Source organism: Electrophorus electricus, chromosome 11, assembly GCF_041902795.1.
Source record: "Electrophorus electricus isolate QZ-2024a chromosome 11, ASM4190279v1, whole genome shotgun sequence".
NCBI lineage: Eukaryota > Metazoa > Chordata > Actinopteri > Gymnotiformes > Gymnotidae > Electrophorus > Electrophorus electricus.
This window is the reverse complement of record NC_137507.1, coordinates 11,852,355-11,860,061: the sequence shown is the minus strand read 5'-3', so window position 1 is coordinate 11,860,061 and position 7,707 is coordinate 11,852,355. Positions and strand designations below refer to the sequence as shown.

At 36.6% G+C, this 7,707-nt stretch overlaps 1 long non-coding RNA gene across 1 annotated transcript; it reads left to right on the top strand.

Moving 5' to 3' along the window:
- The first annotated feature begins 102 nt into the window (after positions 1-102).
- LOC118241669 (uncharacterized) lies at positions 103-1,045 on the top strand. Its single transcript, XR_004776296.1, has 3 exons — positions 103-147; positions 271-363; positions 999-1,045. It is a non-coding gene; the product is annotated as an uncharacterized LOC118241669 (long non-coding RNA).
- Positions 1,046-7,707: the final 6,662 nt, after the last annotated feature.

Here is a 7,707-nt window from a genome sequence, read left to right as displayed (position 1 = left end):
ATTATATTGCACCATCAGTCTTTAACACATGAATGACACTCAATGACACTGATGTCTGATGGCATTTATCTTACATTTTGATAGAGGATGTAGTAGAGATGTATGATGATGCCGTTACTCTTGCACCAAACTCAGATGTTACAACAGGTTGGGTTCTCTTAAAATAATAAAGGAATTCTAAGCACAAGAATCAACACATTTATAATGTCAGACTTGTTGCTCATTGCCATTAAAACTTGTTTACATGTGCTGGTGTGGCTCTCACTCCAGAGGACTATGATGATGTCATCTCCCCTGGACAGGACTCAGGAGGTGGTACAGGTGAGAATACAGATGCAGTTTAGGTGGAGCCCATTATAACAGGTTTGTTTTCTCTTTACTTGCACATTCCAACTTCACTGCGTATTGTTAATTAAAGATGGACTGGCCTCTATGTAGCGTCTGACACTTAATGATAATGTGTAATTATAATGCTGATGTAAATTTAGAAGATTGTTCTGGGTGTTTAGGGGGATCACCACTTACTGAACAATAGAAAATGCAATATCAATGCGGGTCCTTCAAAGTGATCTTTGGAATATGGTGCATTTGACTATAGCTGCACAACATTATTATAATGGCTTGTTATTGTCACAATATTGGCCTTTCTAGTGCTGACATCCCAGAAGGCATCAATACGCCAATAGGCCCGCTAATAAATCACGGGATTTTTCTTAATGTGTGCTAAGAGAATGCAGACCAATCTAAAACATTATAGACATGTGCTCTGTGTGTGTTTTGAAGACTCTTGACATTCACCAGATCTAATAATAATCAATAATGTATGTTAAAAAATATCTAACCATATTATACCTTCTCTTTAACTATATGTTTTGTTGCATTGCTAGTCATCCAGTAATAGGAATATACAGTAATAGGAACATACCGGAATGTTATCCAATACAATATTTTGTGACATCACCTTGCAAATCTACATTGGTGTACTCTTTTACTTACAGAGTATGATAAACTGTACGACACAAAGGAAAGGCTTCAGACAGCGAAGACCTCATGAATGAGGTTTCTTATGCTCAGGAAATTACATTTCATGTCTTGAAACTCAAACAGTGATTAGTGATAGTATATAATGGTTCAATGGTCCTGCAGTACCCCTAAAATCATTTCTAAGCATGGAAGCATCCTAGAAATACTTATATTAACCCTTTTATATGCATATATTACATACATAATGTTGAATTTGGTAGCATGTGTAAGTGAATTCATTCTATGGTTTATTTACAGCCCATTTCTAGCTTCTGTGCTTGCTTAATTGTTTAGCACTTTGTATTTTATAGTAGACACTCTAATCAAGAGGAATTTATACATTTATCAGTATTACAGAATGTGTGCTCCCTGAGAATCAAACCCATGAGCTTGGTGTTATTAGCACCATGCTCCTAACATTATTGCATCGCTTTCTTATACATAATTAACCAGGATTTAGATTATTCTGTTTTATCCTGGTCTTGTATTGTATAAAGATGTACACATTATTCTGTAGAGGCCTACAACAGAATCACTAGTGTTAAATGTTTGATTCACTACTGAATCCTGTAAATGTGAGCAATAGATGCTTTGATTTGTCTTGATGATAGCCTTGTGAGTAAAAACTTTGTAATGAATAAAAGATTATTGCACAATTATGAATGATTAAAATAACTAGTTTGTGATTAAAGCAACTAGTGTTACAATTCATGTCTGGTTTATTAAATGCCTTCCCATAAACAGAACCCTCTAATTACTGTTTCACATCCTTAAACTAGATGTTATTTCATTACAGAATTGTAATGATGTGCTTCTATATTGTGGGCCCAAGGCCAAACTACCTGGCCCTTTTCCATCCTCACATGATTCCACATTCCTAAACATGTTTGAAACTTGGTCTCAGGTTAGTAGTATAGTACCTTATTAGCTGAGATGATACTGACCTGAATTCCACAGGCATTGTAATATGAGCAACTATTTTGTTGTTCAACCCATCCACTAACATACAATTTATCCATTAGCATACACACTGAAAATAACTAACATCTCATTCTGGTTAATATGTAATTTATCACCAATATATGTAAGGTAAGGGGTTCTCGTTTCTGTGCTCCTAAAATATAGTAAATTGTTGTAGCTATATTAATAATTCAGTCTCTCTTTCAATAATACATATTTAGCTACACATTACAACTTAAAGACAATTTTATTTACCTTGCTTCATGAGCAGCAGTCCCCTTTCCATCCTTAGGTGCACAAATCCATTTTATTGCCAAATACCCAGTCACCATTTTCAAACCTGTATAATCACGGGACAAACAATTTAGACCTCAGAGACTTATGTTGCTAGGCTACTTATCTCTTGAACAGCATGGGCAAATGTCACTTCTACCTGATATTCAGATAGAATCCCGCTTTTACCTAAAACAAAATGTTCTTATGGTTGATTCAGATGCACCATGTTGTCCTCCATCTGAAGTAACAGCTTTGTAAATGTCTAAATATGTAGCTCTATAATCCATAATTTTTAACATTTTTCTTTCTTTCATTTCAATCTTTTTAGAGGGAATTTGCACTAAAAACAAATATAAATGCACACTGACATATTTGGAATTAATAAAAGCATATTTCACACAGTCTGTGTGGATTTCATTGTCCAATGTATCAGATCAGTGAATAGTTGAATGAGACAGGGCCCATACAGCTCTACTGTAAACAGTTACTGTGCATATGCATGTACATTTAAATACTTTTTATGTTGCTGTTGTTATTTTAGTCGCTAACTTACTGATCGTCAAACATCTAAATATTTAACTTGGACTGATAAATTGTATGAAAGTGGCCTTTTTAGTATCAGCACATTGTAATTACATATAGCGATAACAATGTAATAACATTTTATTAATACCATGTAATAACAACGATAAAGTTAATGAGAGGACACAATAAAAAAAAAAAAAAATAAATAAATAAATATATATATATATATATATATATATATATATATATATATATATATATATATATATATATATATATATATATATATATATATTGTGTCCTCTCATTAACTTTATGATGGACAACTGCCACAGTCTGCTGAGATTCTATGCTGTATGAAGAGAAGTAAAAAATAGCAGATACATTTATTACAAAATTACATTTTGTACATTTTGCCACAAGCTGTCAAGTGTGGGATGGTTAGTGAATTCCAAAAAGATGATCACTGAGTACCTCTGCTTTGCTTCAGTTGACCTACATAATGAACAGCGAACATTTTTTGGCGTGGGACTCAAATTACTACATTTATGAAAAGTAGCTTGCAATATATACTTTTCTGTGAGATTCATAGATCACACAAACTGTGAAATCAGTTTGCTCTTCTAATATGTGCATTATTAATTATTGATAAAAAAAAGTAAAATGTGGTTAGATATAAATTATATTCTAAGAAATTTTTTTCTACTACAATCAGTAGAAAAATAAATGCAGCAGCTGAACTGAACTCATGGCGTGCAGGAAGGCATGCCCTATATTATGGCATATTTTCAAGATTCTAAAGGTTTTGAGGTTATAAAAATTAAGGTTTATTATTGATTTTACATATTGATATTTCTTTTGACCACATACAGGTGCAGTTTTTAGCTGGGCAATGAAGCATAGCTACATAGCCAGCCAGTCTGACTAATTGGTTACCTTATTGCAATGTAAATATGAAAAGTATAAATATGAAAAGTAAAATGTCTAGTAAGTGACATTTGGCAAGAGCTAGCAATATTCCCAGAAACTGTACTAATCACAAAGTGATTACCAATTTCAGTGTGATGCTTGTGTGTTATGTCATATACACAATGTTTAGCCGATATGAAAAACCTTATGTAGGTTAAACATAACACATGAACTAAGTAGGACAAAGACCCAGAGCAAAGAAAAACCTGTTTGTAAGAATTTCTGTATGCTGAATCCAAATATGTTTTTAGAATTTCTCTATTAACCTTTTTTGTTGTTGTCGTTCCATTATATTTGCATCTACATGTATGGCATTTAGCAGAAATCTACCAAAGTGCTTTTAGGGTGAAATGTGGCATAGACTCTACGCTGCCCTCTGGTGGTGTAAACACCTTAGCTGTTATATATAGATAGATATTGTTTTAATCCTTTTGCCACTGCCTAGTCTGTGACCACAGGACCACTGCGGACAATGAGACTGCAATAATCATGCTATGGTAGTGAGTGCTGTGCTGCTATGAGCTTATAAGGTAACAGCAATGATGGTCGAGTTTTTACACCTTGGTTGTATGATGGACCTCTAAAAAACTACTACAATTGAAATATTACATAAAGGTACAACAGCATGTATACAGTAATACAGTGGAGGAGCAGGAGGCTCAAACTAAAATATAACTCCGCAGGGATTCTCCCTCGGTGATGGACACTGCGGCGGCGGATTCCGAGAATGAAGGACCTCCGGCGCCCAAGGTACCACCCAAGGCTCCGCCCAGCAGGCACCGCTCCGGAAGAAGTAGGCTGCTCAGTGGGGCTTTCAGGGAGGCGTCATCATCCAATGAGGACACTCCCTCCGCGAAGGCTCACAGTCCCAGAGCTCAAGCGCCTACCCCTAAGCCTCATAAAGGCAAGAGGGCAGCGTCACCAGTGCCTGCACCTGAGATGGACAAATCAGCTGGTGCATCTCTGTATATGCGTGTGCCGAAGCCGGAGCCGCCGCCACCACACAAGCTGGTGAAGGAGGGTCCCGTCCAGCCAGGGTGGACTCCGACGCAACCAATGATAGGAGGACTGGCTGGGTCTCCTGCTACCTTCCCCAGACTGTTTAATAGTTCTTTATATAGTCCTGTTCATATACCTGTCCCAATCACTGTACCTATCCCTGTCTTGATTACTGTGCCAGTTGCTTTGTCCCCCTTTGCGTCTGTACCTGTGCCCATCAGTGTGTACGTCCCTGTGTCTGTTGTTGTCCTGGTCCCTGTCTTCCTCCCCTCTGTCCTGCTCGAGCTAGCGCATGTCAGGTCGCTTGGTCCTCCAGCCATGCCATTTGGCATTGGTTTCGGGGCCGTAGCCTGATAGGCTGGCGCGCCAGGATTCATGCAGTTGGGTAGAGGCTCTGTCACGGTACTGCTCCTCCTCCCAAATGTCTCCCTGTGTGTGTGTGTGTGTGTGTGTGTGTGTGTGTGTGTGTGTGTGTGTGCTCGTTCGTCCATATGGCCACGCCCTCCCTGTGTTTCACACCTGCTTCTTGTTGCGTTTCGTTAGTGTGCGTGTATATAAGTCTCGTGTTTAAGTGTGAATGTTGTTGATGTTTGAACCATGATGCCACGTATTCGTTATTGTGTTTTAATAAACATGTGTTCTGTGTTCCGCAACTCGTTCCCGCATCCTGCTCTGCGTAACAGAAACATAAAAGATTAAACATATGTCTGCAGGCAAACATAGCTATTTCTAACTCCTGAGCAGTTAATGTGGTCTTTCTATATTTATTTCTCATTTTTTTCTCATTGTTTCTCTTATTGTGCATCTGAATCAACCATAAGAACATCCTCCTGTCAAAATGTAGATATAAATGCCATCAGACATCAGTGTCATTGAATGTCATTCATGTGTTAAAGACTGACAGTGCAATATAATGTAAAAATCAAAAGAAAGAGCAGTTTAACAAAATTGTTGATGCAAGATTCTGACAGGATCAGCTTTGCATATGTAACACTGTCAGAAAAAAGCTGCACAAAGTTAATCATACAAACGTTGGTTGCAGATAGAAGCATATTTGGGCAGTAGTGTGGGTAAATAAAGTTATTAGAAGTACTGAATTTTCCAGAAACAGGGTGGTTATATTTAAACATACTTTCTACACTATCAGGAGCCTATGAAGGTGTGATATCATAATCATCTGATGTGTTTTCTGTCCCTAGGCCACGTAAATCAAATACAATGATCTGATGAAGTAATTTCTGTAATCATCTCTTTAATTTTAATGAAGTGATGAATTAAACAAACTTACTTGTCAGGCCACTACTGGTAACAGCATCATCATAATACTCAGTCTTTTCTTCATCGACATATTTTGCTGAAAAATAATTTTAAAAGTTGTATGTTTACGACAATACAGCATTGACTGTGAAAGTACAACATTATTAATTAATAATTCTGTTATAAAGTGACATCTAGTTTAAGGATGTGGAACAGTCACTAGTTGGCTGTCTTTATGGGGAGGCCAGTAATAAAACAGACATTAAATGGAACATTAGTTGTTTTAATCATAAACGTTCTACTTTTATATTGTACAGTATGTGAGTTCTTTATGAGCACAGGACAAAATGCACAGAAAAGAAACACATTCAACTAATAACCCTTTATTAATTCCAAGGTTTTTACTCACAAAGCTGTCAACAATGCAAGTCAAGGCATCTATTGCTCACACTTATAGGACTCAGTAATGAGTCAAACCTTTAACGCTAGTGATTTTGTTGGAGGCCTATACAAAGTAATGTGTAAGACAGAATGTTTATCTTGACGACATTCTGATCTATTCCCCTTCACTGCCCTGAAAAAGAATTTAAAAAGTTGCATGTTTATGACAATACAGCATAGTCTGTGAAAGTACAACATTATTCATTAATAATTCTGTTATAAAGTGACATCTAGTCTAAGGATGTGAAACAGTCATTTGTTGGCTGTCTGTAATGATCCCACCAGGAACAGGCAAGAGGCAGAATGCATATGCATGAGGTGGTTTAGTAAACGAGGAAAACACAAACAAGAAGAGCAAAATAAACAGAGGCAAGAGGAAAACACTGAGGCAGGTAATACACGAACTCAGCAAACAGTAAAGCATAATCAACACACAATACAACCAACCTAACTTACCAAAATAACCAACAAACTAGAAGACAAAACACAGGGCTTAAATAACCAAGACAATCAGGCACTAAACAGACTCAGGTAAACATGGGACAGGGGTAACCAAAACATGGACTGGAATAAAGGAACAGACGAGGGGCGGAGAAAATGAAACCAAGGAGCAGAACAAGGAGCAGGAAGTAAAGGAAAACAAAGACACGAGAGGGAAATCATAAAACAGAGACGCTAGGAGGGTGACCAATCGTCACACTGTCTTTATGGGGAGGCCAGTAATAAAAGACATTAAATGGAACATTAGTTGTTTTAATCATAAACATTCTACTTTTAGCTTGTACAATATGTGAGTTCTTTATGAGCACAGGACAAAATGCACAGAAATGAAAGCCATTTGTAATTGTGTAATAATATTTTATTCATTACAACGTTTTTACTCACAAAGTTGTCAAGACAAATAAAGCATCTATTGCTCACATTTATAAGATTCAGTAGTGAATCAAACCTTTAACACCGGTGACTTTGTTGTAGGCCTATACAGAATAAGGTGTGCATCTTTATACAGGACAAAACAGAATCTAAATGCTAGCTAACTGTTTATAAAACCATAATAATCTTATGAACATGCTGCTAATATCACCATGGTCATGGGTTTGATTCCCAGGGAGCACATGCACTGAATACTGATAAATGAGCCCTTGCAACAAATAAAATATCAGCCATTTCAAGCTACCAAATTCAACATTATGCATGTAATATATGTATATAAAAGGGTTAATATTGTATTTCTATGATGCTTCTATGTTTAAAATG